General features: G+C 38.8%; 1 protein-coding gene across 3 annotated transcripts in view; it reads right to left on the bottom strand.

Annotated features, from left to right (window-relative positions):
• Positions 1-20980, bottom strand: part of whrna (whirlin a) — a 202323-nt gene that overhangs the window by 126924 nt on the left and 54419 nt on the right. The gene's annotated exons all lie outside the window — the stretch shown is intronic.

Raw genomic sequence — 20980 nt, 5'->3', positions numbered from 1 at the left:
CTCACGCTGAATCAATTAAAGCGCTCCTTCGCTCTCGCAGACGCATTGATGGAACCTCTGTGTTCAAACAAGAGCTCCGCCTGGAGCCATCGGAAAAGTGTCTGAGATATCACATGGGATGGTTTTAAGTAATTATCACTGCTTCGGTAAGAACCTTGTTTAAGGATACGCCAGGACAAACTGAGTTACAGCATTTACAACAGTAAATTCAGATAGAGGTAAAGAAAGGTGCTTAACATAGAGTGAAAATGTAAATTGGCTCATATACACTCCTTTATTAAACATAATGGAGTCAGACTACATTTTAAGGTTTTAGCCTGAAGAGTAAATTGTGTGAGGTCAGATTGTCTAAAAAATAGGATACGAAAAATAACCCATTTGACATTCATACATGAACTGCTGCCAACTCTTGACAATCATCCTTTTCCCCTACAGGTGTCTACTGTGACGCTCAACTTATGTCTGTGCAGGAAGAGAAAGGCTCTTGTTGCCCTTTTCCACCACAATAGCTCTGGTTCTTGAACTGGTTCCATTCAGGATTCTTGGAACCTTGGTGCTTTCTGGTTAAGGGAGGAAAAAATGCTATGTTTTGGTTCCAGCTGAAGACCAACCTCTCAGATTGTAAAGGATTTTATTTTGGTGCAAATGCTCAGAACACTTCAAAATGATGTGCTTGAACTAGAACAGGGACAGTTCCATGTTGGTGAAAAAGGCTTCTTTGTGTTCCACTCACAGTACTTTTGTAGCTTCTAACAGGATCTATGTGGTTGAAGTTTTGCTTTTTTTCCTGTCTTTCTGTTTATACTTTCAAGTATCTGCTTTGTTTTACTGTTTCATACTCACTTCTATGTGTATAGGAGTCATGTTAAGTAACTACTGATGAAAACCATCCAGGTTCCAGCTTTTGCTGATTCATAATAAATCTTTTAAATAACAAAATAATGGAGGACTTCTATTGTTCTATGACTGAAAATGTAGGAAATTAAATGTGTTTATCCAGTGTTTTACAGCCACTCGACTCAAGACAAGTGCATCAACAGATAAAAGACCTTGAAGCGGGTAGCCCTGATGAAATGAAGATGCAAATCCCTGCTGTGCTGCCTGATGCACCAATTCTACCCGAGTCAAGCGAAGCCAGCATGTGTGTGTGGAGAAGGGGCTCATATGGTCATTTATAAAGCACTTTAGTTTATTACTCATAACTGCTGAACCTTGAGACATTCCCTAGAATCCCTGATTCAGGCCAAATATATTATAATAAGCCCAGTAATTTGTGCCTGAACAAATTGCCTGGTATTTTTAGTTTTCTTGCAAAACACGTTTCATAACTGCTTCTCTTTTGATACTGTATGTCAGCCCATTTAATGTAATAGGTTACCAAATTCTTGTAGGTGCCCTTTTAACATAAACTGTCACAGCGATTAAAGGCCAACAATCAAATCCGGATACCTAATGCACATCAACTCTGAGCGACCCTGGAAAATTTGAATTTGAATTGATGAGTCTGACTTGCAGTTCATCCTTGTAAAGCCTCAGTGTTCCTCAACAGGACTGAAGTATGAGGTATTCTCCGAGACTCACGGCTGCCGTTAACTGTATTATAAATGCACCACAGGATTTACATACGGACAAAGCACTTGAACATTTCCATTATTAAAAGACCCCATTTATAATATTGCCTGCGGAGATGTTCTTTGTGCTCTATATTGGTCCATGATATTTAATATGAATTGTTTTACTTGATGGACTGAGAATGTAGATATACACAGGTTTGATGTATGTTTAACCGCTGGGACCAGGACCACACGCAGCAGCTGAAGAAGTAAACGGTACAGTCTTTCAGAACAGAACACATACATTCACAGCCAAACATAAACGCACATTAGGGGTCAAACAGGTGACTTCTGTCAGTGGGCGGCCTTTCTAACCAGCAGCAGGCCACCTCACTGCCCGCAAATGTACCAACAGCTTCTCCATCTGACGGCTTTATTCATCTGGCCTCATTTCCTTATGAGACACTTCTGCAGGCAAGAGGCATGAATTATGGAAAACAGGAACTACAGCACCTAGGCAGTAGCTAGTGCATGTCTGAATAGTGTCTAAGACGGTCTCATTACCCACCACTAAACTGTGAGTGTCTGCAAACTGCGAGTGAGTATTTATGTCTGTGTGTGTTTTTCTGCGTTTGCATGTGAGTGTGTGTTTACCTTTGTTTTCAGGCGAGTTTGTTTGTGTGTGGGAAGATCAAAAGACTGTGGAGGAAGTAAAGTTTCGACTGTGGTACCTGGATAAGAACTTTCTTTATGCCTGAAGAGCTGCCGCACGACTAATGAGTGTACATAGTCACATTATGCAGCGCTATACATGCATGCGCAGGGAAGTGTGTGCCTTTTTCCTATTTCTGTCTTCATGGGAGGCTGATAATCTACCCACTGAAAAAATAACTGCACTCTTTTTTTCTGCTAGAAAATATAGATCCAGGGCTGGGAGTGGAATTACCTTCATGTTAATGACTAATAAGACATGAGCGGGGTGTTATTAGATACCATGTATCTCATTAGTGTCAAGTCAATAAGGTAATAAGCATGCTGGGAACAAGATCACTGTGTCAGGTCCGCCACGCAAAAGAAGAAGAAGATGATCCAGGCTAATGATTGGCTGTTTACCTTACTCATGATAGGTATTAGGGATGATAATGATTAATCGATGATCAATTAATTGGTCGTTAGGAATTTGATCACTTACATAAAATGTAATCAATTTACTATCAAATAAAGATTTGAAATATAGTGGTGATTATTTTAATGAACATGTTCCACATCTTATGTAATATTCAATTATATATGTTGATACATAGGCCTCAACATCTGTATATGTTTCATAGGCTACGTCATGTATGCTGTCTGAGAATATGCAATGTTTTGCTGTGGAAATACAGCTTTAATTGACAGGGGAAAAACACACTTGGCATTGTTTGGTGTACACAAAGTCCTTAGTTTTTTGTGATTATAATTAATAGATTAATTGATGATTAATTAAGAAGACTGATTAAGGAAAGTGACAGCTTTATATCAGCAAAATGGACAAAGGAGGCTGACCATAGCCCACCCTCTCCAGAAAAACACTTGTCTGTATAAGGAGCTTATTATGACCCATATTTACATTTCTTAGCGTCTGTAGTAATTATGACAGGAGCAAAGGAGTAAGTCAGGTGACAGTATAGAGAGCGAGAAACACTACACAAGGGAAGAAATGAGTGATCTTTACGTTTCACATTATGTTACATTGGGTTATGTTACTTTTCCTAAACCTAACCAAACTGCTGCTGATTTAATATCATATGACTTATTTGGAGTCTAATAGAGTTCTTCTGATGTTTCTCCACTTTTCCATCCTATACTAAAATGATTGACAATAAATTTGAATACCAGTGTGCATCATTTGTATCTGCGCATGGGGATCACTTTAAATTTCAGTTGAACTTCAAGCAAAAATGAAAAGTATCATTTTACACAGGTTTGATACCTACAGTCACTTTTATCCAACAGAGCAGAGAGGAAATATGGGGCTGCAGGCTTCTCATCAACATGCCTGTCAAATAGCAAGCTGAGTCCACAGGACGCCCCTGGGGTCTGATATCACTGGGGAGAATGGCATATCCCCCACACACACACAAACACACACTCTCAAGAGGAGAAACAGGCTCACATAAACATAAAAGGTCTGTTTCACTACGTTGGTTTATGTTAGCACACACATAGCATAAACACACACACACACACACACACACACACTATTACACATGCATATTGTATGCAGCATTTGTACTGGGTCACCTTTGATGTGCACAGGCGTGTTGCCATGTGACATTGAAAACAAATAACACAACAGAAAATTACTAAAAGACAATAATGCAACCCAGTGAACGATGAAATAACCAAACAGTACTGTGTATAGAGTGATATTATGTGCATAATTTTAAGCAGCATTTTAAGGATTGGTTTAGTGTGGGTGTGTTTTTATAAAGTGTAATGAACCCAAACCTAAGTGCTTTCACAGGAGCACTCGCTGGCATGTTTGATAATGACACTTTCACAATCTGCATGAAACTGTATAATATACCTCAAGTGTATACTACTACTACTACCAGTACCACTATAACTATTGAAGGACAGTAAAAGAAGAGATTTGTGGCTTCAGGACATCCACAGAGAGGAAGAATGGTAAATTGACCCAGCCAGTCAATACATGTACGTCTGTGGCTTCAGTACAGACAGACAAGACACTTAAGTACAGGTTAGTTAATGATGTTACTGAGTAAATGACTTGTGCCAATTGTGTCTGTCCATTGAAGCAAATCAGAAAAGAGTCTGATAGTGTAACTAAAGCTTTTACTGTGAAAAAAGATGATCCTACCATAAACACCTGCTTTTAGAGTGGAGTTTGGTTTAACTGGTCTGTCTAAACCTGCTAAAACTGGCATGTTTTCCACATTCTCTCTGCGTAGGTAGTAGTCACAAAATGGCTATCAAATGATGCATATAATACATTTACAGTAACATCCCATTGGATAGACAAACAGAAAAAATAAGTATCTTAATGACAATAAAAAGTGACAGATGTCAGAAGTGAATTACCTGAAGATTCAATGAAGTAGTTGTAAGCCTTTATGTCACATAAAGACTTGCACGGACAGATGGACGACCCAAAAACAATGCCTCCAAACAAAAAAAAAAAAAAAAAGCAAATGCTGGGGGACATGAAACCAGGCTGAAGCAGCTCCAACTCCTCTGAAGTTTTTTGATAAAAAGAAGAATTATGAACTTTCATTTATTGATACAGTCTGCAGGTTATCTTACTTATATATCTTACATGTATCTTACATATAAAAACACTGGATTCCTATCACACTGAACAAATACAATTTCATATAGTACACATAAGAGGCACACTATAATATGACAGCATGTGAACCCCTGTAGCTTCAATAGTATTTGATTTACTGCTCCGCTTTACTGTCTGTTTGACTTTCGTTCACACAGCAGAGAGGAGCGAGGAGACAGCAAAGATGTGAGGACATGTACATCCATACGAGGGAGGAAGAGAGGAGACACAATCATTTTTTCTTCTGCTGAAGTCTTACATGTCCTCTGTTACAGATGAAATGATGAGGCACACAGCAGGAAACTGTAACCCTCTGCATTATCCTGCATTAACGCTGCATTATTTACCAAATGTGTGCTGTTAGAGGGAGAATAAGCACGCAGCAGCAGAGCTCTCCTGCATGTATAAGCTGCTGCACCACACCAACAGCATCAATCAGTCATAAATAGATTACACTTTGTTTTTCGATGGGATATTGAGTTAATCTCCTAGAGAAAATCATCCCTGTGTGGTGGCCATTTCCCCAACATGATATGTACTGTAACATATTTGAATCTTAATCAGCCATGCTGTAAATAATCAATATTGACAAATGACAGGAAACCCAGAGCCTCTGCTTAATCCACAGATTCAACACCAGTCTGTCAGTCTTTTTGCCTGTTATTACCCCCTCTGGTCTTCCTTCCTGACACCCACAGTAGAGACCCGCCGACAAAACCCTGATGTGGTTCCAGAACAATCACGTGAGGATCTCAAAATTCAGCATAAATGGAAGCAGGAACAGCCAAACATCACACAAGCACTCGGGTAATAAAGAAGCCTAGTCATCTGACTGCCATCAAAGTCTACTTGATCTGATTTCTGCTGAACATCCTCAACACTGAAACATTTCTAACACAAAAAGATGAAACAAGTGAGATTAAGTGCCTGCTTGAGAATACAACTTCTTTATGGGTTCCCTGTTCCCCACATGCCTGCCAGCATAAAAGCCATTTAGAGCTTTTATTTAACATTAGTTTATGCACATACTGAAGCTTTTTATGGGGCCAGTAGCAGGCAGGGTGAGCAGTCAGAAAATGCTGCAGTCAGCACTAATAAATAACCGTGGCTCGGGACCAAGTAGGAGTTGATGCCACCGAGGTCCATAGAGGACACTTAAGGGTCGCAGCCAATTAAAATATACAGCTGAGTGGGACAGGTGGTCATGAATAATGCTGCGCAAACCAGTGTATTTCTTAGCGTATTTACACAGGTTTTCCACCTGTGTCCACCTGTGATCGTCAAGCTGCTGCATTCAGCTAAAATGAATTGAAATCACACTGAAATCTCTGTAACATTATTGCATTATAGATGTTCTCGCTAAGGTCTGAACAAATGAAAGCAGGAAATTCAGTTAGAAAAGGGCAATTGAATACTCATTCTTGCTTTCCCTATTACACTTCATTAAGAGAAAGTGATATCAAGGGTCATTTAATGAGGTTAAGAGTGTTCTCACAAGGCTCCAGATTAACTTCTTCCATGTGTAGCACTGGTGCTCCCTACTTAAAGTTTTAGGAGCACCAGCACAAAATATAGGCCCACCATTCGAAATGCAATTCAATGCCTTCTATTTTTTTCATCTCAACTGTAGTACTGATAAGTTTTTGGTAAAAAAAAAAAAAAAAAAAAGAAAAGAAAGAAAATACCTGCCTCCATCAGTGCATCTGTCCCTGCATAGTTCATGCTTCATACTGTTGTGCTTTAGAGGTGTTTCATGTTTAAAGTGTGCAGTTTAGTCAGCAAACTTAGTTTTCCCTGCAAGAACATTACATACAAGGGTTGTGATCATGGAGCTTATTACCGTTATCGCTGCAAATTTTATTTTGAAGGCAATTCATTTGAGATCAGAGCTACAAGCATCAGTCAGTGGACGGCTAACGGCTGTTTGCAACATGGAAAAAATGGATAAAGAATCACAGAAGAATACAGTGTTGGCTTTATCATTCTGAATTTCTGAATCAAATGCATATTATTACATCCAAAGTATAGACGGTATCTCAGCCACATAAATTGCATGAGTCATTCCTGTGGGAAAAAGTAAGACTTTGCCTTTTTCAACACCTGCTGATTCCTTGTCTGAATTGACCTCATTAGAAATTTAGGCCTGTAGTGGCACACAAGGGTCTGAGTGATCTTTTCTTTGGAAAAATGGATCGATAGTTCCTGTCATTGTTACCAAAGGGCCAAGCGAGAGCACTTACAGAGTGGACACAGGTAGATGACAACCCACACAGAATTGTCCCTATCCAGTGTTGTTATGATGACAAGAGCCCTACATTAGCTCTCACACACACACACACACACACACACACTTAAAATGACCTATGTTTAAGTTTTTCTGACAAATCAACATCTTGTCATGATATGAGTAATAAAAGAAGAGAGATGTTGCATCAACTGAGGGCTGGATGGTTGCAAGCATAGTGTGTCAGCCTTTGACACCAGAGACTGCATTTCACATCACACATCTCCTACAGACACTCCACACTGATGAAACTGACAAGAATGTGTCGATGTGCTTCAGAGACAATAAGAACAACAAGGTAGTGGTATAATTAAATGGACAGATACTTTTGGTCTGTCATTGCTGTAACTGTCTTTGGAAAAAAAAACAATAAAGACATATATTAGAGTTCTTTAGATTTCTAAAGAGATCTCTGTCTTCCTCAAACTCATTTGTTAATGTGAAGTAATTAGCTTCTCTGCCCTCCCATTTAAGCCCTCAGTAATTTCAAACACTCAACTGAACTGTTCCATTTCCATTTAGACTGTAAGTCTTCTATCTTTGATCCAATCAAGAAACACTCACTGAGTGATGATCCCTGCCAGTGACACAGGCTGCAAAATCTGAGATGTTTCATTATCAGCTCTGCCTCATTTCCTGTTTCATTTCTGTCTGAGTTTTATCAGCTGAAGTTAAAATCAACAGAAATAAACATCTCAAAGCTCTGACAGGGACAAGAGCCTCCTTATAATACTTCAGTACACACTCTTGTTTTTGTTCAGTTTCTAAAATGTGGGAAAACTCTGAAAAGATCAGCTCATCCGTTAGTACTACTCTTACATAAATAGACTTTCACAGAGGACATTTGAATTTGTCATAGGAGGAAGAGCACAGGTGTTACTAAGAAGTGTCCCAGTGAGCCATGTCAGTGTGACAGTGAGCCGACATGCACAACACCAGGACCCTGACACTGAAGCAGCTGGATGGAATACAATCATCATTCATTTTATTAATTCCACGTTTTTTGTGACCGTGACATGTCAAAGTGTCCTCTGTGAAGGAAGCCTGTTACAATGGAAGCATAGTTTTTTTCCTTTACTATTTTTTTCCAGGTGTGTGAAAAAGTTTTAGCCCCAAAATACCTTGATCAGGCAGAATTTCAAAAACATATTTATTGAATACTCAACAAATTTGTCTATGATAAGCAGCTAATCCAAAAGTTGTTGTGCTGTATTAAATCTCAGTCATGCAAGATAACATCATGACCAGGTTAAAGGACCAGTATGTAGGAATAAGTGGCTTGTGTTTTGTAACCAGTTTAATACCAAACACCTCACCATTCCCTTGCAAGCTTGTAGTGAACCATTAAAAGCTATATCTAGAGCTAATGTTTAGTTTTTGAATTCTGGGTTATTGCATGAAAATGGCGGTGTAACATGGCAGAAATGAAATGAGAAGATACCATAATGTTCGGACTATTGACCGCACCTGAATATAGACCGCACCAACTAAATTTAAAAAGAAAAAAAAAAAGTACATATATAGGCCACACTTGTCCACGTTGTAACATGAGATATTTACACAGAAAGATGGTACACAGAAAGATTTTTTTAATTTTTAATTAAATAAATGCTTTTTTCCAAACAGTGCCTGTAACACAGCAGTAACACAGCAGTAAAACGGCTGGTTAAAAAAATGCCAAGCTTACGTGCAGCAGCTCTATTTCGTTCTTCGACAGCCAGATCGATTGCCTTTAACTTAAAAGCTGCATCATATGCATTTCTTCATGTGTTTTCCATGATGACGGTGTGTGCATGATGTGCAAAATGACTGTTCAAAACACAATCAAACTAGCATCCGGCACATTATCTCTTCCACCTGTCTGTCTCGCTCTTGTGCTTCCTGCTAGAGCGCCCCCTAGAGGCAGTTAGCCCGTAAAAATCTATAGATTAGCCGCATCATTGTTTAGGCCGCAAGGTTCAAAGCGTGTGAAAAAAGTAGCGGCTTATAGTCCAGAAATTACGGTACTTATGAATATTATGTTCCATTTCTGCCATCTTCTGCCAATAGATCCCTATAATTCTGACACACTGGGCCTTTAAAACATTTATGACAAAAATAAATCAAAACCAAGATACAGTAAAACTCGTCTACAGCTTCTTTCTGCACAGCTTTGCATATGCAGTACAGTCTCACTGAGCCAAACAAATGCAGTCAGTTCTCTAATGTTGTTAAAACTAAAAATTATTAGAAGTGGTTAATAATGGCAAAGAGCAAAAGTTAACAATCAGTGTAGACTATTTACACCATTAACGTAGAGGCTAATCATTTTGAAGATCACCTGTTGCCCGTTAATGTGAGTGAGTTCAGGCTGATAAGTCAACTCTGTGCTGCTACTCACAAATGACAGTCTACACAGCTCATTATACATCCACACGAGAGGGCAATGTGCTATTTAAGCCTTCAGCGCCCAGCTTACTACTTTGTATTGCAATTCACTGCTCGCAGAGAACTCGCTGCTGCCATTTCATAAGCTCTCCTGCATCCACCTGTAGGCTTTGAGATTCTGCTGTGCTGAGTATTTTTACAGGGATTGACAAGGTCTGAGCTTAGAAACCAAATATAAACTCATATTCTGCATTCACATAACAACCTGTTGGCTGGCTGGAATACGCTGGACAGAGTATTTTTACTTATTTACAAAGATGGCGCTGTAGTATGGTGATACCCTGCAAGATATTCATTTTGGCTATTATTTATTTAATGTTATGTGTCATGAAGAGGGAGCTGGAGCTATGGTAGGACAATTGGACGAGTGTATCTGCTATCATGATTGTGTGTCCATCAGTTGGGTTTTTTGGGGGGTGATTTTTTGGGGGAGATTTTTGTAATTGTATTTAGCTAATTTAATGGTGTTTGTGAGTGAGAACCGTCGAATCACTTCTGCCTCTCATTTAACTGTACTCATTCATTATTCAACTGACAACAGCCTGTAGAGCCAGAATATTTTCACATCTAATGTTGGCCAAGCAAACAAACCACCTAAACAGAATAGGCGGTCATTGTTGGAACAGTAGAGCAATTTTGGTGTTTTGGGTTTATTTTGTATTCTTGTAGAGTTTGTGTTGCATGATGAGTTCTTAAGGCAATTAAGCAGGTCTTGGTTTGGAGAAGGAGGGAACTTTGTTTTATTTTTCTGTTTAATAGTGCAAAAAGGTGTAAGAATATTTCTTTTCCTAAAACTTTGTGACATAGTAAACATGGCAGGAGAAGTCCACATTTGGAGGAGATGCAATGAACGGATGGCTCAAACAAGCACAGGACTTTCAACCAGGAAACCTCAGTTTGAGTCCTGTGTAGATTGAAAAGTAAACCGAGAGTTATTTAAAGTTTTGAGTAACTTTAAAATTTTGTTGCTGCATCACTTCCGTCATGTGACATCCATAACATAGTTTTCAACTCCAACCACAATATTTTCCTAAACCTAAGTAATTTTATTGCCTTAACCAAACCACACTGTGACCATTTCACAACATAAACTATGTGTGGCATGTGAGTTATGTCATTGCATGATTGAAGTCATTTCCATCACATGATATACATAATATAGTTATTTAAACCCAAATCACAATGTGTTCCTAAACCTAACCAAACCGTGACCATTTTATAACATAAACCATGTGTGCAATGTCACATGACCTATATAGTTAAGGTGATTTTTGACACAGTATATCTTCACCACTATTTGCCTGATGGTGCTCAGTTGGAAATTTGCATATCACCTAAATGTAGCTAGAACACAGTGTTTCTGCTGAATTAACTGCTTTGTAGCATGACAATAGAGTTGAAACCTCAAACTTTGCCTCACTAATCCTACACTTATCTCACTTTATTGTAAAGGTCAGTACGATGAAATCTCTTACTACGATGCCACCATCAAACATCAGGATATGTGTGAAGCAGGATGCTCTGAGCTCCACTGTCATGGATCTTTCTAACCCAAGGATGAAACTCACCCCATGGCTCTATCCTGGGTATTCAAAGGCCTGTGAGAAAGCAGCACTGCAGTAACCTCCGCAGGACATCCAGATCCCGTCAAACAGCCCCTCCAGCATCCTGCAGTGCTGCTCTGTCTTACGAGTACACTGCAATACACAGCTGTTTTTCATGCTTTCAGTGCTCAGCTATGCAGAAAATTAACTCCAGCGGCTACAGCACATCCACACAGGCCTATCTTAAAACCACCTCTATCCATTTCCCTCCATCTCTCTTCCTTCCTCTGACTCTCTTGGACACACAATCAAGACGTTTCCTGTTCACCCTCTCCCCCCGTCAAGCATTCATCTGCACCACCACATCAGCAGCAGTCAATCACCTGCACGTCATTTCAATTGCAGGCTCATATCAGACCCTCTGCACCTCTTTGCATGTCAAGTCTTTCACGATGTGTACCGGCTTTAATCCGCTAGATATTCACCAGGTCTGCTGCCTGAACGCTGTGGATCTGTATTATCAGCTGAGGTCGAACTAAAGACAGGAGCCACTAGCACATCAAATCAGATTCATGTTGGACAAATTCCAGTTGTGGCACAGCCCCAGTATCCACTCCACTGCTAAACATCATCTCTCAAACATTTTGCCTCAGAGGTGAGAGCGTTGCCAGGCAGGTCTTCACTGACAGAGTGGGCACACACACACACACACACTAGTTATTTCATTCTGTTGTCAGCTGTCTCTGTCACTGTGAGCTCCTTTCCTCCTCCTCCTCCTCCTCCTCCTCCACCTCCTCTTCCTCTTCCTCCTCCTCCCTCCTCCTCCTCCTCCTCCTCCACACGCACTCGTGGCAGTGGCAGGTCTAAAAAGACGTGGGAGGACAGGGGATGTAGAAACAGATGGGTGCTGGCACCAGCTGAAAACCCGGAGTCTGACACTAATGGGCCTGAAGAGAGACAGAGAGGGACAGCCCCATCTGGGTCTGATACCACACAACCAGCCAGCAGCAAAACATGCTTTTAGAACCAGACAATAAAATGTTCTGTCGCCGAAATACAGTCAGGCTGCTGAAACTGTTCCGCACCTCCAAGCTGTTTTACAGAAAAGTATTGGCCTCACAAGCGTGTGAGTTTATAAATCTGTAGGTTGTTCGGTGAATGTTTCCATTTCTGACATAGGTAGACACACACTTAGTTTCCTTTGTTTGTATTTTTACATCAAAATATCACGACATCCACCTGTCAATCAATCTTCGATTCATCTTTCTGCAGCACAAAGCTCAAGCAAAGATTCACAGACACACCAACTTTTTAACATTCACATCAAATTCCTCCCAACATTATGTCCGGCCTGTCTATCCTGTTTCACTTTGAAATACATCACACTCTATAAATGCTTATTTCATCTGGACTTTAATGTATAATATAGCACACCTGACCATTTCCAATGAGGGTTCTGGTTATTTTTTGTTTTACTAGGCTGCCACTGGTTTTAATTCCTTTGAATACACTGTTAAATCAACTTATAAGGGCTGGGTTTCAGTTGCATTTTACTGACTCTAAATCCAGTGTTAAATGCAATTACTGTATCCAAAACATTTCAAATCTTGGATATAGATTTCAAGCTTTCTCAAGTAACAGAAGTTGTGATATTTAAGAACTCAAAGAATGACATTAAGTGAGATCACATATTTGCTATTTATCTAACTGATTCAATGTTCTTTAACTGGCTCAAAAATGAATCAGCTACAGAATCATCATAATGCAAAACATAGCAAAACATTTATTTGAACAGAAACAGAGCTGTGATGAACACCCTGTTGTTTACACAGGCATGCTGCACTTTACTGCATTTTTTATGCTGCCTTTGTTTACATGCACGTCACTGCTGATTGGGTAACACCTGTGGCACACCCACCAAACGAGAGAAAATGCATCTCAAAGCCTCTTGCACACCATTGCACACCGTTTTAAGGAAACACATCATTCAATCTGGAAAGTGCAGCAAAATGGTGTACGTTTCCTAAATGGACATGCCCCACTTCTGCGCATGAAGGGATCTATGGTCAAGTTAGTAATAATAAAATGTCAGGTAGACTTTCAAAATAAAGGCACAAAAAATAGTTGGGTAGGTTTAGGAAATAAGTTACACAACATCTTAATCAGAAGTCAATGTTTCACACAGGACATGAATGCTGATCTCCTGGGTGAAAGACTTGTGTTTGTTTGACCCATCCATCCACCCCGCTTCCTCCATAAGTGGACTTTCTTGCTCTCGACTACGTCACCTGACTTTGACAGGACATTAAAACATAAGGCTAGAGGGACACTTCCAGAAATGACACAACAGGGGGACCTACAGCATCATAGTTTGAAGCACAGCAGCACTGACCAGCCAGCTGTAGTGACGCATTGGGAGTGAGGAAGGGCTGTTGATGGATTAAGCTTCAACTTGATCATACTGAAGATGGAATTGAATGTTCTAGCTAAATAAGAGTGTGTCCTTGACACTCCAGGTTAGTTAACCAAATAGGACTGTCCTGGATTAAATGTCATAAACAGAAATGTGCTGATCCTGTTTTCACCTTTTCTGTTTATAGTTCCTACCCTTTTGCTTAATATCAAATACCAATTTTTGATTTAAAATCACTAAAAAGTTGCAATATATCATTTATTTGCAACATTTCGGTGCTTGACTTTCATCAGGAAAAACTGATTTCACAAGTTCTACTTCACACGTTTCTAAAGTTGGGCTTTTGTAATTTGTTTAGTGACAGTTTAGTGAGGTCGTTATCAAAACAGATCCAATATATTTAATCAGAACAGTCATATTTTTTGACTAACTGCTCAAATAAAAAATCCATCCAAATGCTTTTTCCTGTTTTATTGTCTGTGGGTAGATGAATGCCGGCGAGCAGAAGCATCTCTTAAAATCTACTGCTGATTACAGACCAAAGCATATTTATGAATATTATCATGATGCCAGATGTCCCCTTCATTTCTCAGTCTGTCCGTTTCCACTCATTCGCCATGAAAATAGACTCATTCACTAAAAATCTGAGTCTTCCAAGACCCGAAGGACCGATTACTGGGACCAGTAACTTGGTACAAAATGTTTTTGATGATGTGTTTTTCAGCAAAACAGCAACATTAACATCAAAATTGCATTTATTATAGACTTGTGCTGATTCTAGTTGAAACATTGACACAGATTGGAACAATAAATTCAAGGAAAAATGTTTGGTTGTTCCAAATACAAACAGGCAAAAACATGCATGCAAAATACATTTTTTATATATTGTATTACTTGTCAACAAATACCGTAACAAGTATGAGGAACAACCTTGCAATTGCTTCATTAGCTCAAAGGATGGAGTGAGGAGACTTAATTATCCGGCACCCAATTAAAAATGCTGTTGAAGCATATTATTGCTCAGATTGCTTTGCCAACAGCTACGCTCCTCACAAGTTGTGTGCATGAGAGAAAGAGGGACAGAGAGAAAGATCCACGGGGATGGGTGGGGGACTGGATAATAAACTAAACCTTGATATGAGATATACTTGAAATGTGATCATATAATAGAGATATCTTGATAACTTTCCTCATTAACACAACAAAGAACCGCAGCTCTCCAGGGTTTACTGTGATTAAACAGGATAATGTGAACACTACAGACTCGGTTTGATCATAATAAGCCTGATTGTGATTCATAATTAAGACACTTTCTGATTTTCATAATATCTATCAACCTCGACCCCACACTGTGGAGGAGAAAACATTAGTTGAGAGTTAGCTGTGCTCATCATTTGTATCTAGACGTAAAAGTAGACGTAAGAACTCTTTTATTCCTCCAGCTATCAGCCTTTATAACATGCAGGGCTCATCTCTTTGCTCACCTGCACTTTGGCACTTTCGTTTCAAATGTGAGTGCTGATCTAAATCTGAATCTAAATCTGAATCTAGACGACATTATACGACATGAATCATGTGATCACAGATGTAGAAGAAATAATTCATTTCCTCCCAAATCTGTGAATCAGTGATGAAGCAGAGCACATGGGGAAAGTGATGAGAGAATCAGGTCAAAATTTGGATTTCCACTATGTCAGGTGGTTTCATCATGGTAAAGATGTCATCAGTCTATCTAAACGGAGGACGATATGCCTACGTTTAAAGCTTTATTTTTAATAGATTCAAGTATAAGGTTTTAGTTACACCTTACGCTTACTTTCACCATTATAAAAGGTGAATATATTTTTATAGAAATTTCAGTTACTATGGGTGAAATGTGTTTAGAAATTCTAGGGCTGTTGCCAGCGGCTCAGCTCAGTTCATGATGTAGTTAAATTGAATCACATCATTACACCACAATTCTGCAAAACAGTTAACATTTTTTGAGCTGCTTGTACTGTGAGCCATTTTAATGCTAGACATTTTAACATGTCACAGTAGAATTACTTGTAAAATTACAAGTATAAACAATAAAATTAATGATGGTTGAATTCCATTCAGCTGCCTCAGTTCCAGCATCCTTGAATAGAACAGAGCCCTCGCTAATTTTATCTGTAACACCTGTGCTTTTCCTGCTATGACAAGTAAAAATGTCTGCTGTGAAAAAGGCCTTTTTCACTCTACTAGAATCAAACAGCTTAGCCATTTAACCACGTCACCTCTATGACATCAGAACTGTAATTAATGAGCCTTTTTCTTATAAGTTTTTCTTCAACTGTGATCATTATAAAGACAAACGCTGAACCCACTTGAGGCCTGGAAGCAGCGCCATCAGGGTCGGGCAGGTGCATGTTAAAGTTTTGCTATTACTTACATAATCCAATGGATTGCAAAAAATGTAATCTGATCTGAATATTTTTGGATTACTTCAAAACAAATATTGAAAATATTACACTTTATACTAAAAAAGGGCATTCTTTTTCCTCTTTAAACACTGAAGAACATTTTCAATGCAAATAAAATGTACTCTTGCATAGGTTTTTTTCCGCATGATACACACACTTTACTTAATAGAACATTGATCATTAGGAATGAGTATTAAAAACTGGTACTTAAGTGGTACCGGTTCCTGACTGGTTGGTATCTAAGTATTGATAAGCTCTGGACAAATGGTGCTGCTATCAGTATTTATATAAATATTTATGTAACATTAATTTGCTCTCAAGGCCACATTCAGACAGAATCAGACGTGGTGATCAGTTGCACGGCTGTGTGATGGTCAGGAGGTTGGAGGGGTTATTTGTGTGAGAGCATGGCCGCTGTGAAACAATCAGAAAATAATGTTTTATTTCCCTGATTCAGCAGTCTCTTTGTCCATCAGCCTGCACCCTGCATGCTCTCTCTCTTCCTTGTTCCTCTCAAGCACATTTTTGCAACGCAAACCAAACAAAGTGTCTTGGTATCGCTATTTTGCAGCGTAAACTGAAGCCAGTCGCAGACGTCAGAGCTGTGTGCACAAAATAAAACAAGTGAGGACACAACTGGGAGAGATCAGGTCATGTTTCTGTTAAAGTTTTTTTCATACGCCACTGTCTTTATTTCAGCATCCCCTTCTGCTAATGTTGCCATGTGAGTGTGCAGTAGAGATAAGAGACACAGAGAGTGAATGTAGTAGGGAAGTGCAGTGTGTCTGTACAATTCAGCCTATTTGTCGACGAATAAATTCTACAACACCTCAAGATCCGAGCCAAGATCCTGTGTTTTGAATGCTGCTGGTGGGGATTAGCTTCGAAGTAGCAACAACTATTTCTCACTTAAGGTGGGCTGATTTTCAAGGTGGACCAGGATATTCTAATTTCAGTGACAAGCTGCTCCTTTGCTAAGGAGATGACCACAGCCTTTAACTCCAGTTAGCAGTTATCCCAGTTAAAAGTCTGTTGACGTTTTTCACATTTTTGTATATGATGTCTTTATTTTTTGCATCTAATTATGGAAAGTGGTATTGATTAGAGTCAATGAATCATCAAAAAGTACTGGCATTGATGAGCAGTATTGCTAAAATCCTAACAATATCCATCCCTATTAATTATCATGAAATTATAGTTGCTTATTTTTTGTAACCCTGATTACTATATTGAAATACAGTCTCTTCAACGTATACTGAAGCACACAGCTCGCATTTATACTTCTCCACTTGTTCTTATACAGGCATTTCATAAGTACATACCATATAGATATAAGTACACTCCCTTTTTATGTCTCTATTAGCTAAGGGGGCCTTATGGAAGTGAGGGTACAAAAGGACCTCTAATGTAAGGATGTGCCATGCACATACAGTGTATTTATGGGTCTTACATTAGATTTGCACAGTATTATGCTAATTATTACAGCTTTATCTTGATATTATGTTAAATATATTTCATAAAATATTCTCAATCATATGTTGAAACAACAAATTGCAACCATTTCAGTTAAATTTAACTTGTCATCATAGACTTGAAAATGATGCCGTGATGTTAAAATACAAATAATGAAATTCCGTTTAGATATATAGTTGCAAAATCTGTTTGACTTGTGCTTTGTGGCCTTTAACAGGAAGGTGTTAAATAAATAGAAGGAAAGAGGTATAATGCTGTCTCGTCTTAAGGTTATTATTTTTCCAGCATGTTCTTACTTCCATGTCATCAAATGGTCTGTGGCCCCGTGCTTCCAACTATGACACTGTGGGTATCCCTCTAGCATCAGTTTTGCACAAGCAGAGCTCCACAGTCAAATTAGCAATAAAAAAATATGCAACATCTGGGTAGACTTTCAAAATAAAGCTACGAGAGCTACTTGGTTGGGTTTTAGGCAACAAAACTACTAGGTCAGGTTTACAAAAAGACCTTGGTTTCAGGTAAAATAAGTACCTCTACGTAAGTTCAGGTATGTAACAATCTACATGCGTTAGGGAACAAAAAGGTTGACCTCAACTTTTGGTTTCCCACTGGACACAATCCCCTCCACTATCTCCTGAGTGAGTCCTGTGTTTGCTTGACCCAAACATTCCTCCCCACCTGCTCCATATGTGGACTTCCTTGCTCTTTGTACTATGATGCTTGACTTTGCCAGCACATCAATACATAACATTAAAGGGAGGATTCCAGAAATGACGCTACAGTTGTACTTACGGCGTCACAGTTTGAAGCACAGGGAAACTGACCAAGCTGCTGTGTTTGACGCATTGGTAGTGAGAATGAGCTAGATTCTTCATACAGTATGAATTTGATGGGTTTTATAATTTACTATACAGTATGCATGACTAACAGTCAATGGCAGGACAAGTCAAACAAAGACTTCTACTATAAATCAGATGAGACTGTAAAGTATAAAGAGGAACAGATTTACTATATTTATGATCTCTGTGAAATCTGCTCTGCAGGATCAATAACTTTAGAAAGAGAAAGCTGTATGTTTTTGAACACCTTAGGAAACGGCTTAGCAGAGCTACAACAAAGACTTTGACTTTATCATCATAACTGTGTGATCGTCAGCGGTGGCCTTTTGAAATCAGGTTAGAGTCTGAGTCCAGAGATGTGACTCAACAGGACATATGTCATCCAGTGTGACTCACTGCAGGATGATCACAGCCAATAAAATAACACACAGCTACCTCTGCTAAACCTAATCTGCTAAATATAAATCACGGCACATCCGACCAGACAGGCTGTCCTGTGAAGACACGCGCTGTGACATTAAAACGTATATTCTCGACTTTGTAGGTGTCACTACAACAAAGAAACAAGCAAATATGTGACAAGTTGTCAAGCCTAAGCAAGCCCACAGGTCGTTTTCAGTGCCCTCCACTGAGAATGATTCACATTTTCTGAAACTTCCACCTACAGTTCATGTTTGGTGCAACAAAAACTACTTCAGATAGGGTCATGGAAAGATCGTGGTTGTGATTAAAACACACCAGCACTGACTGTTGGGGGAGATAGACGTGTGAACAGCTGTGGATATTGCTTCAGGGCTCCCACTCTTTTTTCCAGAACATTTACATTGATGATTTAGCTGGAATGACACAAAAGGATCACACCATACATTAATATGTTCCTCTTTGTGAAAGTCTGGTGCAAATTGCGCACAGTCTATGGTTGTAACTAATCAATGAAATGATCTCTTAAATTCTTAGAAATTATGACAAAATGATCACATTTATACAAACACACCTGCAGATGTACAGCTCTTAATTAAAGATATTTTAATATCACTACTTTTATTAATATCTCCTGCTAATGTTGTTTTTTTCAAACGTCTTAACCTTTAATTCTCTGTTAATATGTTAACCTTATGCTATCATCAACAGTTTAAAACAACTTGAGAAGAATGTTAATCTATAAATCTAAAAAAAAATCACCAGTTATCAGCCAGCAGTGATTAACACTAACATCCTATGAATAATGTAACTTACACTGTTCAGAGTTTCGGTTACTTAGATTGTAATGTCATCCAACCTGAGAGCAGCCTATTTCAAGTACTCTCATTCATAAACTACCATTTGAACATAATTTATGCTGAACATAATTTAGATTGCAGATTGCAATTTTATACTTTTTGGGGTGCCCTGATAAATAGCCTTGCAGTAGGAAAACAGGAGAATATTGAAATAATTTTCCAGGAAAACACAAGATTTTCCAGGACACATGAAAAATCTTGGGAACACCGTGTTCACATTAAGATCCTGCATTACAATCCAACAACCAGCATGTCACATCTTCAGATAAATGAGCATAAAGCTGCATTACAAATTTTGAAACACCTATCACCATTTAACATTTTCAGTGTTCAATCAGGTATTTTCCATTTTAATCCATCCCTGTGATCATATAGTGTTTGGCTACGGTTGTTCCCAGTGTAACCCGGAGTGCCTTCATGGAAACAGTTTTAAACAAAAGCAGAAAAATAATTTCAAAGAAAAACAGATAAGGTTATTAAAACAGCTCAAAAGATGAAATGTCTTTAAATCTATTTGTCCCAACAACAGAATATTCAATGAAAAAACTCAATAACCTATATATACAGAACATAAAGAACACAAAGTCAATTCAAAGCTGCCTTTTATGCTCTGTGGGTGTCCTGAATGTCTGTTTTGGACATTTCAATTAAATTCATGACATCTCTGAAATGCTTATTCCAGCATTAGATCACTGGGGGGAGAAAATGGGCATCTACATGCCTGCAAAGCCTCGTGATGTTGTGGAAAATCGATGTGTGAATATGTCACTTTGATTTCCATTTATGAGAATATTAGACCATGTACTGTGAACATTTGAAATAATTGGCCCAAAGATCTCCTGACAGTGTTTTTAATGAGGGACCTGTACAAGCCTTCTTTTAAAGGGGAATTAGAGCCACACCGCTTCACTTTACAACTAACCAGGCGATGCAGAATCCTGTGTGAGAGTCCAGAACAAATCTTTTTTATTTGAAACGTAGACTAAAATTGGCCACAGATACGCCTGCCTGCCTGCTTCAAGCCGCCTTAATGTTTGATTATTTCATTCTTGGCCTTCTCATTTGCAACTTACAGCATTGTATTTCAGTCTGCAGAGGGACTGGGCCGAGCACAAAGCAAGACAGTGAAATAAGTGTGGGCAGTATGGTTAAATTTGATATCTCTGAATGTGATATATCTATATATCTTGTGACTGAATACATTTTCTGGAAATTCAAGTTCATTTTCACAGCACCCACGTCCATAGAATTAAAAAAAGAAAAACTAACACAAATACTATGGGTGTCATCAATACTTAGTTGCATGACAGACAGTACAGTTATAAATCCAAAGTGTCACTTTTGCACAGCAGCATCAGAATCGCAGCACAGAGAAGCTGGAGTCAAATTTAA

This window comes from Lutjanus erythropterus, chromosome 20 (genome assembly GCF_056507025.1).
Source record: "Lutjanus erythropterus isolate fLutEry1 chromosome 20, fLutEry1.hap2, whole genome shotgun sequence".
In the NCBI taxonomy this organism is placed as follows: Eukaryota; Metazoa; Chordata; class Actinopteri; order Lutjaniformes; family Lutjanidae; genus Lutjanus; species Lutjanus erythropterus.
The sequence above is the reverse complement of the archived record's forward strand: the minus strand, read 5'-3'. Positions and strand labels throughout refer to the sequence as shown.